General features: G+C 42.0%; 1 protein-coding gene across 1 annotated transcript in view; it reads right to left on the reverse strand.

The window, feature by feature from the left end:
• LOC128704237 (uncharacterized) overlaps positions 1-21,707 on the reverse strand; it is a 586,655-nt gene that overhangs the window by 38,505 nt on the left and 526,443 nt on the right. The gene's annotated exons all lie outside the window — the stretch shown is intronic.

A 21,707-nucleotide genomic window follows, 5' to 3' on the forward strand; every position in this document is an offset into this window, starting at 1 on the left:
ATAATAATAATAATCACTGGTCAACAGAAAAAAAAATTCTTTGCAAAACATATTTGAAGGTATTTAGGGTATTATGGGGTTGCTGAATCCGAAAATAGCAATATTTTTCAGATTGGCTCTAGTTTGTGAGATACTGCAGACCTAACCTAAGTTAACAGGAAACTTAGTCATAATGCACATATATGTAGTGACAATCAGTAAATACAGATACTTTTTAATAACTATTGGAATTTTATGTTTAAATTATTTAATGTTTAACGAAAGGAGTTATATCAACAACGAAGACTTGACATTGTTGTAATCTTATTTTGTTAATTTTTTTTCCAGCTAAACATTAGTTCTTCACGAAGAGTCTACTCAAACAATCGAAATGCATTTTGCTACATTTGTGGTGAATACTCTTTGCAAAAACAAACAATAAAAAATCCACTGCTGTCAGAGCAGCATCCACTGCTTTCAAAGCAGCATCCACTGCTTTCAAAGCAGCATCCACTGCTTTCAAAGCAGCATCCACTGCTTTCAGAGCAGCATCCACTGCTCTGAGTGCAGCAAGGTAGATGGGACACACATGATGGCAGACCATTGCTGGAGCCTCCAACGGGACTCTGCTGATGACCAACATTCAACGTTTTCATATGCATTAATTACTGGTATCTGATTTACGCTGTTATGATAATCTCTAATTATATAATATGAAGTGCTAGTATATAAGACATGATTTAACTTTTGCATGATCTAAATTTGATTTTCAAAGCGACATGTAAGTTAGCCCCGCCTGATCGATATATTTTTCACATCTTTCATGTTTATCGAAGGAATACCAAGCTTATCAAAAGCTTGAGCCAGTCAAGCAAAATCGATGACATGTTTGGAATCAGCACCACAAACACCCTAAAATCGGTATAATATTGACCAGAAAATGAGTGTTGAACAGTGAATAATATTAATAATATAATAAAAAGAACATGAAATTAAGCTATCGATGGTAAGAGGAAGCGTGGCATCGACTGGCTGGTTAAGTGTTGCTAACTGGTTAACTAAAATTAAGAATTTCAATGTCATACCGATAGCTTGGGAGACAAATTCAGATTTCTCTGGGTAAGTGAAGTGATGATTGTTTTGGATAGAAAGTTAAGCACTGATTATTTTGTCACTGTCCACGTAAGTGGACATGACTGACGAAGACATCTCACATAAGTGGTAATGACCCAATTGTTTGGTGATGATCTACGTAAGTGGATCAGTCAGAGGCTTCTTTTTTCTACTCAGGTCAGTTTCACAGGCTAAGAGCTTTTAATTTTACTGCTGCATAGAAACTACAACAGAAAGATTACTCTTGAAGAAAAATTAGGTATATCTTTCGCTAAGTCACAGAAGTGTTCTGAGAAATTAGTGTTATGGTGTTAAAACTACCCACAGTGTTGTTACCATCGCCAGACCAGACCTGAACAATAGTCAGGCGGTACAAAGTAAGAATGGGACGATACCGATATCATAACCCAATTTTTGGTAAAAAACGATACTAATTCTCGATTTTCCATCGATATCTATATTTTTGGAATAATTTTTTATTTTGTATACTACACCAACTACGTTCATTGTATAAAGAAATGCGTGATGTTAAATAGGTATTACATAACACAGGAAGGTTATCAAATATTAAATAATTTAATTTCCCTGTAACGCCAGTGTCATTACATTAATTACTAAATACAGGAACCTCTGTCAGGCTTATAAATTGACAAAGAGAAAGTCAAATACATTAATCTGTCTACATTTTATTAATCTGACGAAGGCATAATCAGAATTTAATTACGATAATAAAAGTCTAAATTACTAAGTTATATTAGACGCTATACTAAATTATCCAACACTCGTAATTCTGTTTATTTAAAGATTTTAAAACATTTTGGAAACTTCAAAAGAACATTTAATATTGTAATTATTGGAAAATAAGAATCTAAAATTTTAGTTCAGAACTTTAGCAATTTCCAGTTATTATTAAACTGAGCTAACTGACTTTTTCATTATACAGTTTAAAACTTTAACTTGGATGAAAAACATTGAAAAATACAGAAAAAAACATACATTATTCTTACAACTGAAATTAAAATTTAACAGCTCACATATATGCTTTATTCTAATTGTCAAAACTAAATGTTATCGAAATTAAATTGAGGAACAACAGCGTCTCTTTTTCGGAAGCTAATCTGTTACTATGAAGAGAGCAGATGTTTCCTCCAGATGTTTCCTCCGGATGTTTCCTCCAATGATGACAAGTCTTTCACTCACATTTGAGGAATGGAGTGAACCCATATATATACTTGCTAGGTTTGCCAGAAATGGAAGAACTATCATACCTTCTTTCCACTTCTCTAGTGGAGTTTCTTTACCAATAATACCATTACCATAGATGTCTGTTTTTATGCTTGTGATAATACCAGCACATTTGTTTTTTATGCAGCTTCTTGTGATTTGCAAAAGGATCCCAAAGCAGATGTCTTGGACGTCCTGCTGTTAATGCTGTTACAATTAATTCATAACATTTATCAAAATCAAACTCGCAAAGTTCTTCAGTCTTTGTTACATCATCATTACTTTCCTCATCTCACTCGATGCTGCTTGTTGCTGCTAGCAAACCACCTTCACTCTGAGAGTTCTTAAGCTGATGAATTTTTTCTTGAGTTTTTTTTTTTTTTTTCAGTTCATTCTCAAAATTGTTAAGGTATTTTTTACACGACTCCTCTGCGGCATTGACACTGAAGAAGTTGTTCTTATATCGGGGATCTAGAAATGTGCTGAGTATCGTGTTACACCACTCTCACATCTAGTTACCCTTCAGACTCTGAGAGCTGATAATGTGTTACCCAAGATTACTAACATTACTAAGATATGTCGATGTTTTGTGAAATATTTTCAACGAGTAGGTATACTGAGAGTGAGTTTGTGGTTTAAAGGTTCATTTTGTTCTTGATCCTCTAGTTTTCTGCAGGTTCGAGGAGAGTGACTGAAGCCGCAAGCTCACTTCTCACTGTCCTCGGAGTGGAGCCAAGTGTGATTGACAATATTGACTTTGTACATAACAGTAAGGCCGCCGACATCCCTCCGGTGTTGAAGGCTCTGCTGAGGCGTCTTGCTCTGTTCTCTACTCTGTCAAGAAGTTACAAATGAGATGGAGGCAGGCAATCCAAGAAAGATGAGCATACTCAAGATGCGAGCTTACTTGTGCCTCGTACAGAATCTTGCATCCCCTACGGTCGAACAGATGCGAGATACATCAAAGTGCAGGAATCTTCCTGACCGCCTTGTTTGCGAGATTTACAACGTGGTTCTTCATGGTCAGTTAGGAGTCCGATTCACTACAAGGATGTCAACATCGTTCCCGGTTACCAACACTCTCCTATTCATACTTACTGCTGCACCGGCAGCTAGCTCTCTTTCTCTCTCTCTCTCTCTCTCTCTCTCTCTCTCTCTCTCTCTCTCTCTCTCTCTCTCTCTCTCTCTCTCTCTCTCTCTCTCTCTCTCTCTCTTCTGTGTCACTTTTCTCACTTAGTCGTACATTTCCATAATCAACCATAGGAAAGCAAACCAGGGAAGCCCAGCCATGACTTAATACACCAGGGAACACCGGTTATGAGGAAGCACACCAGGGAACACCACCTACGAGGAAACAAACCAGGGAACACCAGGTATGAGGAACCACACCAGGGAACACCAGCTATGTGAAAACACAAAATGGAACACCAGCTATGTGGAAACACACCAGGGAACATCAGCTATGAGGGAACACACCAGGGAACACCAGCTGTGAGGAAACACACCAGGGAACACCAGCTATGAGGAAACACACCAGGGAACACCAGCTATGAGGAAACACACCAGAGAGCACTAGCTATGAGGAAACACACCAGGGAACACCAGCTATGAGGAAACACACCAGGGAACACCAGCTATGAGGAAACACACCAGGGAACACCAGCTATGAGGAACCACACCAGGGAACACCAGCTATGAGGAACCACACCAGGGAACACCAGCTATGTGGAACCACACCAGTGAACACCAGGTATGAGGAAACACACCAGGGAGCACCTGCTATGAGGAAACACACCAGAGAACACTAGCTATGAGGAAACACACCAGGGAACACCAGCTATGAGGAAACACACCAGGGAACACCAGCTATGAGGAAACACACAAGGGAACACCAGCTATGAGGAACCACACCAGGGAACACCAGCTATGAGGAACCACACCAGGGAACACCAGCTATGAGGAACCAAACCAGGGAACACCAGCTATGAGGAACCACACCAGGGAACACCAGTTATGAGGAACCACACCAGGGAACACCAGCTATGAGGAACCACACCAGGGAACACCAGCTATGAAGAACCACACCAGGGAACACCAGCTATGTGGAAAAACACCAGGGAACATCAGCTATGAGGGACCACACCAGGGAACACCAGCCATGAGGAAACACAAAACACACCAGGGAACACCAGCTATGAGCAAACACACCAGGGAACACTAGCTATGAGGAAACACACCAGGGAACACTAGCTATTAGGAAACACACCAGGGAACACCAGCTGTGTGTAAACACACCAGGGAACACCAGCTATTAGGAAACACACCAGGGAACACCAGCTATGAGCAAACACACCAGGGAGCACCAGCTATGAGCAAACACACCAGGGAACACCAGCTATTAGGAAACACACCAGGGAACACCAGCTATGAGGAACCACACCAAGGAACACCAGCTATGAGGAACCACACCAGGGAATACCAGCTATGAGGAACCACTCCAGGGAACACCAGCTATGTGGAACCACACCAGTGAACACCAGCTAAGTGAAAACACACCAGGGAACACCAGCTATGTGGAAACACACCAGGGAACATCAGCTATGAGGGACCACACCAGGGAACACCAGCCATGAGGAAACACACCAGGGAACAGCAGCTATGAGCAAACACACCAGGGAACACTAGGTATGAGAAAACACACCAGGGAACACCAGCTATGAGTAAACACACCAGGGAACACCAGCCATGAGGAAACACACCAGGGAACACCAGCTATGAGCAAACACACCAGGGAACACTAGCTATGAGCAAACAGACCAGGGAACACTAGCTATGAGGAAACACACCAGGGAACACCAGCTATGAGCAAACACACCATGGAACACCAGCTATGAGGAAACACACCAGGGAATACTAGCTATGAGGAAACACATCAGGTGACACCAGCAATGAGGAAATACACCAGGGAACAGCAGCTATGAGCAAACACAACAGGGAACACCAGCTATGAGTAACCACACCAGGGAACATCAGCTATGAGGAAACACCAGGGAACATCAGCTATTAGGAAACACACCAGGGAATATCAGCTATGAGGAAACACCAGGGAACACCAGCTATGAGGAACCACACCAGGGAACACCAGTTATGAGGAACCACACCAGGGAACACCAGCTATGAGGAACCACACCAGGGAACACCAGCTATGAAGAACCACACCAGGGAACACCAGCTATGTGGAAAAACACCAGGGAACATCAGCTATGAGGGACCACACCAGGGAACACCAGCCATGAGGAAACACAAAACACACCAGGGAACACCAGCTATGAGCAAACACACCAGGGAACACTAGCTATGAGGAAACACACCAGGGAACACTAGCTATTAGGAAACACACCAGGGAACACCAGCTGTGTGTAAACACACCAGGGAACACCAGCTATTAGGAAACACACCAGGGAACACCAGCTATGAGCAAACACACCAGGGAGCACCAGCTATGAGCAAACACACCAGGGAACACCAGCTATTAGGAAACACACCAGGGAACACCAGCTATGAGGAACCACACCACGGAACACCAGCTATGAGGAACCACACCAGGGAATACCAGCTATGAGGAACCACTCCAGGGAACACCAGCTATGTGGAACCACACCAGTGAACACCAGCTAAGTGAAAACACACCAGGGAACACCAGCTATGTGGAAACACACCAGGGAACATCAGCTATGAGGGACCACACCAGGGAACACCAGCCATGAGGAAACACACCAGGGAACAGCAGCTATGAGCAAACACACCAGGGAACACTAGGTATGAGAAAACACACCAGGGAACACCAGCTATGAGTAAACACACCAGGGAACACCAGCCATGAGGAAACACACCAGGGAACACCAGCTATGAGCAAACACACCAGGGAACACTAGCTATGAGCAAACAGACCAGGGAACACTAGCTATGAGGAAACACACCAGGGAACACCAGCTATGAGCAAACACACCATGGAACACCAGCTATGAGGAAACACACCAGGGAATACTAGCTATGAGGAAACACATCAGGTGACACCAGCAATGAGGAAATACACCAGGGAACAGCAGCTATGAGCAAACACAACAGGGAACACCAGCTATGAGTAACCACACCAGGGAACATCAGCTATGAGGAAACACCAGGGAACATCAGCTATTAGGAAACACACCAGGGAATATCAGCTATGAGGAAACACACCAGGAAACATCAGCTATGAGGAAACACACCAGGGAACACCAGGTATGAGGAAACACACCAGGGAACACCAGGTATGATGAAACACACCAGGGAACACCAGCTTTGAGGAAACACACCAGAGAACGCCAGCTATGAGGAAAAACACCAGGGAACACCAGCTATGAGGAAACACACCAGGGAGCACCTACTATGAGGAAACACACCAGAGAACACTAGCTATGAGGAAACACACCAGGGAACACCAGCTATGAGGAAACACACCAGGGAACACCAGCTATGAGGAAACACAAGGGAACACCAGCTATGAGGAACCACACCAGGGAACACAAGCTATGAGGAACAACACCAGGGAACACCAGCTATGAGGAACCACACCAGGGAACACCAGCTATGAGGAACCACACCAGGGAACACAAGCTATGAGGAACCACACCAGGGAACACCAGCTATGAGGAACCACACCAGGAAACACCAGCTATGTGAAAACACACCAGGGAACACAAGCTATGTGGAAACACACCAGGGAACATCAGCTATGAGGGACCACACCAGGGAACACCAGCCATGAAGAAACACAAAACACACCAGGGAACACCAGCTATGAGCAAACACACCAGGGAACACTAGCTATGAGCAAACACACCAGGAAACACTAGCTATTAGGAAACACACCAGGGAACACCGGCTGTGAGGAAACACACCAGGGAACACCAGCTATTAGGAAACACACCAGGGAACACCAGCTATGAGCAAACACACCAGGGAACACCAGCTATGAGCAAACACACCAGGGAGCACCAGCTAGGAGCAAACACACCAGGGAACACCAGCTATGAGGAAACACACCAGGGAGCACAAGCTATGAGGAAACACCCCAGGGTGTACTTAGCCAGTGGTGACGTGTACTTTTGAGTGGTGACGTGTACTTAGCTCTGTGAAGACCTGTTTGTGTGCTCTCTGTGAATCTGAACCAGGATGCCCTCTCTTGAGCAACTTTACCAGCAGCTGAGAGAAGAGCTCAGAGTTGCTAAGCTGGAGATACGGCGATTAACGGAGGAGAGAACAAGAGGATTCGTAGTAATCCTCCTGTTGTGAGTCCCCAGGTTAAGAGGGGAGCTTTGTCAGTGGCCGGGCAACGTGGAACCAAGCTGAGGATCAAGAAAACGGTTGGAGAGGCAGAAACAACGAGAAACCAGAAGACTACCGTGGAAACTTCCAACCCATTCTCGGTGCTACCTGACGAATGTGAGTGTTCTACTGCGAATGCCACAAGGAGCACCAAAAAAGCATTGGCAGACGTGAGTGAGACATCCCTAGAAACCCCAACGAAGACCATCGAGAACGTCTTGACGAATTCTACAAGTGGTGTAATGCTACCTGGCGAATGTGAGTCGACTACTGGGAGCATCACGACGGACTACGCCAAGGAAGGTAAAAACATTGTTGTTGTTGGGGATAGCCAGATTAGGTACATCGATAGGGCATTCTGCTTGAAGGACAGGAGTAGGAGGCAGAGAGTGTGTTTTCCTGGGGCTGGGATGAAGGATATTGTTAGCCGTCTAGATGACATCATGAGAGGTAATGGGAGAAATCCTATTATCTGTCTTAGTGCTGGAGGCAACGATGTTGGCAGACGTAGGAGTGAGGACCTGATTAGCAGGTATAGGTCAGTAATAGAGATAATTAGGAGGAAGGGTGGGAAACCTGTCATATGTGGCATTTTGCCAAGGAGAGTAGTTGGAAATGAATGGTTGTCCAGAGCAATTGGTGTCAATTGCTGGCTGGACAAATACTGTAAGGAAAATGCGGTAACATTCATTGACAACTGGGACCTCTTCTATGGCAGAAATGACATGTATGCCAGGGATGGGGTTCACTTATCTAGGTGTGGGGTGGGAGCACTGGCCAACGCAGTGGAGGGAGCTATTAGGTCTTTAAACTAGGAATAGTTAGTGGTATGGGTTTTGGCGGGAAAACAGTGAAGTCGCAGTGTAGTAATATGAGTACTAGGAGAACTAGTAATAGGCAAAATGAGGTAGATATTGGAAAGCCAGTGGCACTAATTGACAAAGACAGTAATAGGTTTAGTTGAATAACAGAAAGGAGCAGGAAGGGTAAAGACAGAGGAGGGTCTTTAAATATATATTACACAAACAGTCGCAGTGCTAGGAATAAGATGGACGAGTTGAGACTAGTTGCTAGTGCAGGTAACATTGATGTATTTGCCATTACTGAGACGTGGTTTAATTCAAAAAGTCGGGACATGCCTGCAGAATGTCACAATCAGGGTTTTAAATTGTTCCAAGTAGATAGAAGTGTCGTAAAGGGGGGTGGGGTGGCATTGTATGTCCGAGATCGCTTGAACTGTTGCATAAAAACTGGTATTAAATCTGAAGTAACACATACAGAGTCTGTTTGGATAGAATTTTCAGAGGGGCAAGAAAAATTAATTTTAGGTGTGATATACCGTCCCCCAAATTTAGATAGGGACCAGGGGAGACTACTATGGGAGGAAATTGTTAGGGCCACAAGGCACGATAATGTAGTAATTCTAGGAGACTTTAACTTTAGTCATATAGATTGGAATTTAGAATCATACGACTTCTTAGAAGTAGTTCAGGATTCTTTTATGAAGCAGTTTGTGAAAGAACCTACAAGGGGTAATAACCTGCTTGACTTAGTTCTGGCAAACAATGAATCCCTTGTTAATAATTTAGAAGTTTCAGAGGAACTGGGTGCTAGCGACCAAAAATCAATTACATTTAGCATTGAATGGAAGTATGATAGTTGGGATAGCTCAGTAACAGTCCCAGATTTTCGCTTAGCAGATTACGATGGGCTTAGAGAACACTTATCATCTGTTGACTGGGGTAACGAAGAGAGCTATCAATATGACAGTTTTCTGAACACTATACATGCTGCTCAAAGAACGTTTATCCCTTATAAAGAAATTAGATCAAATAGAAATGACCCAAAATGGATGAATAATAGGCTGAAATATCTACTAAGGCATAAGAAAGGAATTTATAGGCGTATCAAAAGAGGCGAGGGTCATCTTATGAATCAGTATATTGACATTAAGAGGGACATTAAAAAGGGGATAAGAAAAGCTAAAAGGGACTATGAAATTAAAGTTGCTAGGGATTCTAAAACTAACCCAAAAAGTTTTTTCCAGGTATATAGAACAAAAGTCAGAGATAACATAGGTCCCCTTAAAAATAACTATGGGCATCTTACTGACAAAGAGAATGAAATGTGCTCGATTTTTAATAATTATTTTCTCTCGGTTTTTACACAGGAAGACACTAATAATATTCCGGTAATTAATTTTTATAGTGGGCCAGAAGAAGATAAATTATGTAACATCACAGTCACTAATGAAATGGTTGTGAAGCAGATAGACCGACTGAAGCAAAATAAGTCGCCGGGTCCTGATGAGGTTTTTTCAAGGGTTCTTAAGGAATGCAAAATGGAAGTCTGTGAACCATTAACTAATATTTTTAATTTATCTCTTCAAACAGGTGTAGTGTCTGATATGTGGAAGACGGCTAATGTAATTCCTATTTTTAAAACAGGGGACAAGTCGTTACCGTCAAATTACCGCCCAATAAGCCTGACCTCAGTTGTAGGCAAATTACTAGAGTCAATTATAGCTCAGATTATAAGAAGCCATCTCGATAAGCATAGCTTGATTAATGATACTCAGCATGGATTCACAAGAGGCCGGTCTTGTCTAACTAATTTATTAACTTTCTTCAGTAAAGCTTTTGAGGCTGTTGACCACGATAAAGTATTTGATATTATTTACTTAGTTTTTAGTAAGGCATTTGATAGAGTTTCGCACCAAAGACTGTTGAAGAAAGTAGCAGCTCATGGCATTGGGGAAGGGTGCTCTCGTGGATCGAATCATGGCTCACAGACAGGAAGCAGAGAGTGTCCGTAAATGGGGTTAAATCCGAGTGGGGATCAGTAACAAGTGGCGTTCCACAGGGATCAGTCTTGGGCCCGTTGTTGTTTATAATATATATCAATGATCTTGATTAAGGAATTACTAGTGATATGAGCAAATTCGCCGATGACACGAAGATAGGTAGGATAATTGATTCAAAAGTAGATGCTAGGGAACTTCAGGAGGATTCACACAAACTCTACTCATGGTCAGAAAAGTGGCAGATGCAGTTCAATGTAGATAAATGCAAGGTTCTGAAGCTCGGGAGTATCCATAATGTAGAACTTAGCCATACAGATTGCGAAAAGGACTTGGGGATTATGGTAAGCAGCAACCTTAAACCAAGACAGCAATGCCTAAACGTACGTAATAAGGCAAATAGATTACTGGGATTTATATCAAGAAGTGTAAGCAACAGAAGTCCAGAGGTCATACTGCAGCTTTATACATCATTAGTAAGGCCTCACCTAGATTATGAAGCTCAATTCTGGTCTCTATATTACAGAATGGACATAAATTCGTTAGAAGACATTCAGCGTATGATGACTAAATTAGTACATAGCATTAGAAATCTTCCTTATGAAGAAAGATTGAAGACTCTTAAGTTACATTCACTTGTTAGACGAAGAATGCGGGGAGACCTGATTGAATTGTATAAGTGGAAGATAGGTATTAATAAAGGGGATATTAACAAGGTCTTGAGGATATCTCTCCAAGAGAGAACCCGCAGTAATAGATTTAAATTAGATAAGTTTAGATTTAGAAAGGATATAGGAAAGTATTGGTTTGGAAATAGGGTAGTTGATGAGTGGAACAGTCTACCTAGTTGGGTTATTGAGGCTAGGACTTTGGGTAGTTTCAAATTTAGGTTGCATAAGTACATGAGTGGGAGGGGTTGGATTTGAGTGGGACTTGCACATCAGAGCTTATTTCTTGGGTAGCATTGAAAATTGGGTTGGTAAAATGTTTGTTAGTTGGATGAATTGTAAAGGACCTGCCTAGTATGGGCCAACAGGCCTGTTGCAGTGTTCCTCCTTTCTTATGTTATGTTCTTATGAACACCAGCTATGACTAAACACACCAGGGAACACCAGCTATGAGGAAACACACCAGAGAACACCAGCTATGAGGAAACGCACAAGGGAACACCATCTATGAGGAAACACACCAGGGAACACCAGCTATGAGGAAACACACCAGGGAACACTGGCTATGAGGAAACACACCAGGGAACACCAGCTATGAGGAAACACACCAGGGAACACTAGCTATGTGGAAGCACACCAGGGAACACCAGCTATGAGGAAGCACACCAGGGAACACCAGCTATGAGGAAACACACCAGGGAACACCAGCTATGAGGAAACACACCAGGGAACACCAGCTATGAGGAAACACACCAGGGAACACCAGCTATGAGGAAACACACCAGAGAACCACTGGTATATAACTATCGCTCTTGTACGACCACAGAGACATTGTTACTTCAAATTTTATTTGCTGATATTATTGCTTATCCGTTTTTCACCTTTGGTATCGTTAGAAAACATCATAGTTCACAGAAGATAGGAACTTGTGCTTTGATACCTGGTGGCTAAAGCTCTCGCTTCACACGGCGAGGGTGCGCGTTCGATTCCCGGCGAGGCTAGAAACATTAGGCTTGTTTCCTTACACGGGTTGTCTATGTTCACCAATCAGTAAAATGGGTACCTGGGTTTTAGTGGACTGGTGTGGATCGCATCCTGGGAGTGTACTTAGCTCAGTGGTGACGTGTACTTAGCTCAGTGGTGACGTGTACTTAGCTCAGTGAAGACCTGTTTGTGTGCTCTTGAGTGGTGACCTGTACTTTGAGTGCTGACCTGTACTTAACTCTGTGAAGAAGTGTCTTGTTTGCTCCCGTGGACTGAACCAAGATGCCCTCCATCGAGCAACTTTACCAGCAACTTAAGGAAGAATTGAGGGCAGCGAAGATGGAGATACGGCGATTGACCGAGGAAAACAAGAGGATTCGTAGTAGTCCTCCTGTTTCGAGTCCTCAGGTCAAGAAGGGATCGTGGTCAGTGGTTGGACAGCAGGGGACGACGAAGTTGACGATCAAGAAGACGAATGGAAAGCCAGAAACGATGAAGAAGAAAGAGACTGCTGTGGAAACTCCCGTGGAAACCTCCAACGCATTCTCGGTGCTACCCGACGAATGTGAGTCTACTACTGGGATCGTCACGACGAACGACAACAAGGAAGGTAAGAATATTGTTGTTGTTGGGGATAGCCAGGTTAGATACATGGATAGGGCATTCTGCTTGAAGGACAGGAGTAGGAGACAAAGGGTATGCTTTCCTGGGGCTGGGATGGAGGACATTGTTAGCCGGCTTGACAACATCATGAACGGTAATGGGATCAATCCTATTATTTGCCTCAGTGCTGGAGGCAATGATGTAGGCAAGCGTAGAAGTGAGGATTTAGTTAGAAAGTTCAGGACAGCTATAGACATGATTAGGAAGAAGGGGGGGCGCCCTGTTATATGTGGCATTTTGCCAAGAAGAGGTGTTGGTAATGAATGGTTGTCCAGAGCAATTGGTATTAATTGTTGGCTGGATAAACACTGTAAGGATAATGCAGTACCATTCATTGACAACTGGGACAACTTCTATGGCCGAAATGACATGTATGCCAGGGATGGGGTTCACTTATCCAGGGCAGGTGTGGGTTTTCTTGCTAACTCAGTTGAGGGGGTTGTTAGGACTTTAAACTAGGATTAGTTAGAGGTATGGGTTTAGAAATGATTAATAATGAGTATGGATATATTGACTTATGCTCTGATATTAAGAATCTTAATAGTAACTGTCATGGAGTAACTCTGGGTAATGATAATTTCAGAAATTGTGTAAAAACAAAGATGAATAGGAAAAATGTGCAGAAGAAAAAACATATGATGGTATTTTATGCTAACAGTCGAAGTGCAAGAAATAAAATTAATGAACTACGTTTGGTAGCGTGTGCTGGGAACTTTGATATCATTGCATTAACTGAAACGTGGTATGATTTAAAGAGTCGGGATATGACTGTTGAGTGTAATATTCAGGGATTTAAGTTATTCAATGTGGATAGATGTAATGGGAAGGGGGGAGGAGTTGCATTGTATGTTCGAGAAAATATTAATTGTTGCATAAAAACAGGTATAAAAATAGATGGAGCAGTAACAGAGTCTGTTTGGGTAGAGTTCGTGGAGGGTCAAGAAAAACTAATTCTAGGTGTAATATACCGACCTCCAGGCTTGGATCACGATAGAGGGAGACTTCTTTGGGACGAAATTGTTAGGGCTTCTGTACACAGTAACGTAGTCATAGTAGGGGACTTTAACTTTAGCCAAATTGACTGGAATTCTTTGACAGGTAATCTAGAGTCCAGTGACTTCATGGAAACAGTTCAGGACTGTTTTCTGAAACAGAGTGTAACTGAACCTACCAGGGGTAATAATTTGCTAGACCTAGTCTTGTCAAATAAGGAAACACTCGTGAATAATCTGGAGATCACTGAAGAGCTTGGCGCAAGTGATCACAAATCCATCACCTTTAGCATTAATTGGGAATGCAAGAATAATGATAATACAGTAAAAATCCCCGATTTTCGTTCTGCCGATTATAATGGACTTAGGGAACATCTGTCTAATCTTGATTGGGGTTATCTAGCTAATGATTTTATTGACGATAATCATACTTATGAATATGAAGGGATCTGCTTTTATGATTGTTTTCTTAATAATGTACACAGTGCCCAGAGTATATACATTCCCCAGAGAGAAATTAGGTCTAATAATAACGATCCCAAATGGGTTAACAGGAGGCTAAAGCATCTATTAGGGGAGAAAAGGGGAATTTATAGGCGCATCAGAAGAGGAGAGGTTAACCTTACTGACCAATATGTTCAGCTTAAAAGAGAAGTAAAAAAAGCGATTAGAAAGGCTAAACGTGACTATGAAATTAGAGTTGCTAATGAATCAAAGACTAATCCAAAGGGGTTCTTTCAAGTGTATAGGACGAAGGTGAAGGAAAAAGTAGGACCTCTGAAATCTGGGAATGGACAGCTGACGGATAATGAACTGGAAATGTGTTCCTTATTTAATGACTATTTTTTGTCAGTTTTTACACAGGAAGATGTAAATGAGATTCCAGTAATTAACAATTATTTAGTTCCTGATGAATTCAAGTTAACTAATATTACTGTCACGAGGGACATGGTTATTAAGCGGATAGACAAACTGAAACAAAATAAGTCCCCGGGACCCGATGAGTTGTTTTCAAGGGTACTTAAGGAATGCAAGATGGAGCTTAGTCAGCCATTAACGAGTGTATTCAATGCGTCCATCCTTACCAGTGTTGTGCCAGAGATGTGGAAGATGGCTAATGTGGTTCCTATATTCAAATCAGGGGATAAGTCCACTCCTTCAAATTACCGTCCAATAAGCCTGACATCTATAGTGGGCAAGTTATTAGAATCAATTATAGCTGACATTATCAGAAGTCACCTTGAAGAGCATAACTTGATAAATGAATCTCAGCATGGATTCACGAGAGGTCGTTCCTGCCTGACAAACTTACTGACGTTCTTCAATAGAACATTTGAGGCAGTTGACAGTGATAAGGAATATGATATTGTTTATTTGGATTTTAGTAAAGCCTTCGACAGAGTACCTCACAAGAGACTCTTGAGAAAAGTGGCAGCTCATGGTATAGGAGGTAAAGTTCTAGCATGGATTGAGGCATGGCTTACCAATAGAAAGCAGAGAGTTACCATTAATGGAGTGAAATCTGAATGGGGATTAGTCACTAGTGGCGTTCCACAAGGATCAGTTTTGGGCCCTCTCTTGTTCATAATTTACATTAATGACCTTGATGAAGGGATTACTAGTGACATGAGTAAGTTTGCTGATGATACAAAGATAGGGCGTATAATTCACTCTGAGGAGGATATCAATGAACTCCAGGACGATTTGAACAAACTAATGTCTTGGTCTGAGAAATGGCAGATGAAGTTTAATGTGGATAAGTGTAAGGTACTTGCCCTTGGTAATGAAAATAACCCTCGAAGCTATAATCTAGGTGAAGTAGAGCTTGGTCATACAGAATGTGAAAAAGACTTGGGAGTCATGGTAAGCAGAAATCTAAAGCCAAGACAGCAGTGCCTCAGTGTGCGCAACAAGGCCAACAGATTACTTGGATTTATCTCAAGAAGTATAAGTAACAGAAGTCCAAAAGTTATTTTACAGCTCTATACATCACTAGTGAGGCCTCATTTAGATTATGCTGCTCAGTTTTGGTCCCCTTACTACAGGATGGACATAGACTCATTAGAGAACATACAGAGAAGAATGACTAAAATGATTTACTGTGTAAGGAACCTCCCGTATGAAGATAGACTTAAAGCCTTAAATCTCCACTCTCTGGAGAGGCGTAGAATGAGGGGAGATATCATTGAAGTGTATAAGTGGATGACGGGCATAAACAAGGGAGACATTAATAAAGTACTGAGGGTGTCGAACCAGGTAAGAACCAGGAATAATGGATTTAAGTTGGATAAATTTAGATTTAGAAAGGACATAGGTAAGTACTGGTTTTGGTAGCTTGGAAAGGAGACTGGACAAGTTTGTGAGCAGACCTTCTACAGTGTTCTTATGTGGGATAGCGATGAAGAAGTTTCTTGGCAAGTGGTTCAGCTATGTTATAGAAGCCACTATTCTGGTTGAAGTTGTCGGATATAGAAATAAGTGATGATTCCATTATTCTTCGGTATTGAGTGTTGTCTTCTGTGGCGATAAGTCTTGAGTTTCTGTAGTTTATCAAGTGGTTGTGTGAATTACGGTGTTGTATGCAGGCATTCCTTGTGTCGTCAGACCTGCTTGCGTATTGGTGTTCTGAAATACGTGTTTGGAGGTCCCTTGATGTTTCGCCCACGTAACATCACGAAACATCAAGGGACCTCCAAACACGTATTTCAGAACACCAATACGCAAGCAGGTCTGACGACACAAGGAATGCCTGCGTACAACACCGTAATTCACACAACCACTTGATAAACTACAGAAACTCAAGACTTATCGCCACAGAAGACAACACTCAATACCGAAGAATAATGGAATCATCACTTATTTCTATATCCGACAACTTCAACCAGAATAGTGGCTTCTATAACATAGCTGAACCACTTGCCAAGAAACTTCTTCATCGCTATCCCACATAAGAACACTGTAGAAGGTCTGCTCACAAACTTGTCCGGTCTCCTTTCCAAGCTACCCAAGTTTTTAGACTCTACAACCCAACTCGGTACATCATCAGGTGCAGCATTCTTCACCTGACCTCAGCCGGACTATAAATACTCGCGTTCCTTCCACCCCAGGTAGTTCTGTTTGTGACTTGAAAAAGCCCACTGTGTGGGCGAAACGTAGTCAATAAAGGATCACATTACACTGCATTTGTGTTTATATTGCCATTGTGTCGGTATTTTATACCATTTATTTCCAAGTACTGGTGGTGACGTGTACTTAGCTCAGTGGTGACGTGTACTTAGCTCAGTGGTGACGAGTACTTAGCTCAGTGGTGACGTGTACTTAGCTGGAGTGGTGACGTGTACTTAGCTCTGTGAAGACCTGTTTGTGTGCTCTTGAGTGCTGACCTATACTTGGCTCTGTGAAGAAGTGTCTTGTTTGCTCCCTGGACTGAACCAAGATGCCCTCCATCGAGCAACTTTACCAGCAACTTAAGGAAGAATTGAGGGCAGCGAAGATGGAGATACGGCGATTGACCGAGGAGAACAAGAGGATTCGTAGTAGTCCTGTTTCGAGTCCTCAGGTCAAGAAGGGATCGTGGTCAGTGGCTGGACAGCAGGGGACGACGAAGTTGACGATCAAGAAGACGAATGGAAAGCCAGAAACGATGAAGAAGAAAGAGACTGCTGTGGAAACTCCCGTGGAAACCTCCAACGCATTCTCGGTGCTACCCGACGAATGTGAGTCTACTACTGGGATCGTCACGACGAACGACAACAAGGAAGGTAAGAATATTGTTGTTGTTGGGGATAGCCAGGTTAGATACATGGATAGGGCATTCTGCTTGAAGGACAGGAGTAGGAGACAAAGGGTATGCTTTCCTGGGGCTGGGATGGAGGACATTGTTAGCCGGCTTGACAACATCATGAACGGTAATGGGATCAATCCTATTATTTGCCTCAGTGCTGGAGGCAATGATGTAGGCAAGCGTAGAAGTGAGGATTTAGTTAGAAAGTTCAGGACAGCTATAGACATGATTAGGAAGAAGGGGGGGCGCCCTGTTATATGTGGCATTTTGCCAAGAAGAGGTGTTGGTAATGAATGGTTGTCCAGAGCAATTGGTATTAATTGTTGGCTGGATAAACACTGTAAGGATAATGCAGTACCATTCATTGACAACTGGGACAACTTCTATGGCCGAAATGACATGTATGCCAGGGATGGGGTTCACTTATCCAGGGCAGGTGTGGGTTTTCTTGCTAACTCAGTTGAGGGGGTTGTTAGGACTTTAAACTAGGATTAGTTAGAGGTATGGGTTTTGAAATGATTAATAATGAGTATGGATATATTGACTTATGCTCTGATATTAAGAATCTTAGTAGTAACTGTCATGGAGTAACTCTGGGTAATGATAATTTCAGAAATTGTGTAAAAACAAAGATGAATAGGAAAAATGTGCAGAAGAAAAAAACATATGATGGTATTTTATGCTAACAGTCGAAGTGCAAGAAATAAAATTAATGAACTACGTTTGGTAGCATGTGCTGGGAACTTTGATATCATTGCATTAACTGAAACGTGGTATGATTTAAGGAGTCGGGATATGAATGCTGAGTGTAATATTCAGGGATTTAAGTTATTCAATGTGGATAGATGTAATGGGAAGGGGGGAGGAGTTGCATTGTATGTTCGAGAAAATATTAATTGTTGCATAAAAAATGGTATAAAAATAGATGGAGCAGTAACAGAGTCTGTTTGGGTAGAGTTCGTGGAGGGTCAAGAAAAACTAATTCTAGGTGTAATATACCGACCTCCAGGCTTGGATCACGATAGAGGGAGACTTCTTTGGGACGAAATTGTTAGGGCTTCTGGACACAGTAACGTAGTCATAGTAGGGGACTTTAACTTTAGCCAAATTGACTGGAATTCTTTGACAGGTAATCTAGAGTCCAGTGACTTCATGGAAACAGTTCAGGACTGTTTTCTGAAACAGAGTGTAACTGAACCTACCAGGGGTAATAATTTGCTAGACCTAGTCTTGTCAAATAAGGAAACACTCGTGAATAATCTGGAGATCACTGAAGAGCTTGGCGCAAGTGATCGCAAATCCATCACCTTTAGCATTAATTGGGAATGCAAGAATAATGATAATACAGTAAAAATCCCCGATTTTCATTCTGCCGATTATAATGGACTTAGGGAACATCTGTCTAATCTTGATTGGGGTTATCTAGCTAATGATTTTATTGACGATAATCATACTTATGAATATGAAGGGGTCTGCTTTTATGATTGTTTTCTTAATAATGTACACAGTGCCCAGAGTATATACATTCCCCAGAGAGAAATTAGGTCTAATAATAATGATCCCAAATGGGTTAACAGGAGGCTAAAGCATCTATTAGGGGAGAAAAGGGGAATTTATAGGCGCATCAGAAGAGGAGAGGTTAACCTTACTGACCAATACGTTCAGCTTAAAAGAGAAGTAAAAAAAGCGATTAGAAAGGCTAAACGTGACTATGAAATTAGAGTTGCTAATGAATCAAAGACTAATCCAAAGGGGTTCTTTCAAGTGTATAGGACGAAGGTGAAGGAAAAAGTAGGACCTCTGAAATCTGGGAATGGACAGCTGACGGATAATGAACTGGAAATGTGTTCCTTATTTAATGACTATTTTTTGTCAGTTTTTACACAGGAAGATGTAAATGAGATTCCAGTAATTAACAATTATTTAGTTCCTGATGAATTCAAGTTAACTAATATTACTGTCACGAGGGACATGGTTATTAAGCGGATAGACAAACTGAAACAAAATAAGTCCCCGGGACCCGATGAGTTGTTTTCAAGGGTACTTAAGGAATGCAAGATGGAGCTTAGTCAGCCATTAACGAGTGTATTCAATGCGTCCATCCTTACCAGTGTTGTGCCAGAGATGTGGAAGATGGCTAATGTGGTTCCTATATTCAAATCAGGGGATAAGTCCACTCCTTCAAATTACCGTCCAATAAGCCTGACATCTATAGTGGGCAAGTTATTTGAATCAATTATAGCTGACATTATCAGAAGTCACCTTGAAGAGCATAAGTTGATAAATGAATCTCAACTTGTCGGTTTTTCAAACCATTCATCTCAGCATGGATTCACGAGAGGTCGTTCCTCCCTGACAAACTTACTGACGTTCTTCAATAGAACATTTGAGGCAGTTGACAGTGATAAGGAATATGATATTGTTTATTTGGATTTTAGTAAAGCCTTCGACAGAGTACCTCACAAGAGACTCTTGAGAAAAGTGGCAGCTCATGGTATAGGAGGTAAAGTTCTAGCATGGATTGAGGCATGGCTTACCAATAGAAAGCAGAGAGTTACCATTAATGGAGTGAAATCTGAATGGGGATTAGTCACTAGTGGCGTTCCACAAGGATCAGTTTTGGGCCCTCTCTTGTTCATAATTTACATTAATGACCTTGATGAAGGGATTACTAGTTACATGAGTAAGTTTGGTGATGATACAAAGATAGGGCGTATAATTCACTCTGAGGAGGATATCAATGAACTCCAGGACGATTTGAACAAACTAATGTCTTGGTCTGAGAAATGGCAGATGAAGTTTAATGTGGATAAGTGTAAGGTACTTGCCCTTGGTAATGAAAATAACCCTCGAAGCTATAATCTAGGTGAAGTAGAGCTTGGTCATACAGAATGTGAAAAAGACTTGGGAGTCATGGTAAGCAGAAATCTAAAGCCAAGACAGCAGTGCCTCAGTGTGCGCAACAAGGCCAACAGATTACTTGGATTTATCTCAAGAAGTATAAGTAACAGAAGTCCAAAAGTTATTTTACAGCTCTATACATCACTAGTGAGGCCTCATTTAGATTATGCTGCTCAGTTTTGGTCCCCTTACTACAGGATGGACATAGACTCATTAGAGAACATACAGAGAAGAATGACTAAAATGATTTACTGTGTAAGGAACCTCCCGTATGAAGATAGACTTAAAGCCTTAAATTTCCACTCTCTGGAGAGGCGTAGAATGAGGGGAGATATCATTGAAGTGTATAAGTGGATGACGGGCATAAACAAGGGAGACATTAATAAAGTACTGAGGGTGTCGAACCAGGTAAGAACCAGGAATAATGGATTTAAGTTGGATAAATTTAGATTTAGAAAGGACATAGGTAAGTACTGGTTTTGGCAATATAAACACAAATGCAGTGTAATGTGATCCTTTATTGACTACGTTTTGCCCACACAGTGGGCTTTTTCAAGTCACAAACAGAACTACCTGGGGTGGAAGGAACGCGAGTATTTATAGTCCGGCTGAGGTCAGGTGAAGAATGCTGCATCTGATGATGTACCGAGTTGGGTTGTAGAGTCTAAAAACTTGGGTAGCTTGGAAAGGAGACTGGACAAGTTTGTGAGCAGACCTTCTACAGTGTTCTTATGTGGGATAGCGATGAAGAAGTTTCTTGGCAAGTGGTTCAGCTATGTTATAGAAGCCACTATTCTGGTTGAAGTTGTCGGATATAGAAATAAGTGATGATTCCATTATTCTTCGGTATTGAGTGTTGTCTTCTGTGGCGATAAGTCTTGAGTTTCTGTAGTTTATCAAGTGGTTGTGTGAATTACGGTGTTGTACGCAGGCATTCCTTGTGTCGTCAGACCTGCTTGCGTATTGGTGTTCTGAAATACGTGTTTGGAGGTCCCTTGATGTTTCGCCCACGTAACATCAAACATCAAGGGACCTCCAAACACGTATTTCAGAACACCAATACGCAAGCAGGTCTGACGACACAAGGAATGCCTGCGTACAACACCGTAATTCACACAACCACTTGATAAACTACAGAAACTCAAGACTTATCGCCACAGAAGACAACACTCAATACCGAAGAATAATGGAATCATCACTTATTTCTATATCCGACAACTTCAACCAGAATA

The sequence above is a fragment of the Cherax quadricarinatus genome, chromosome 37, assembly GCF_038502225.1.
Source record: "Cherax quadricarinatus isolate ZL_2023a chromosome 37, ASM3850222v1, whole genome shotgun sequence".
NCBI lineage: Eukaryota > Metazoa > Arthropoda > Malacostraca > Decapoda > Parastacidae > Cherax > Cherax quadricarinatus.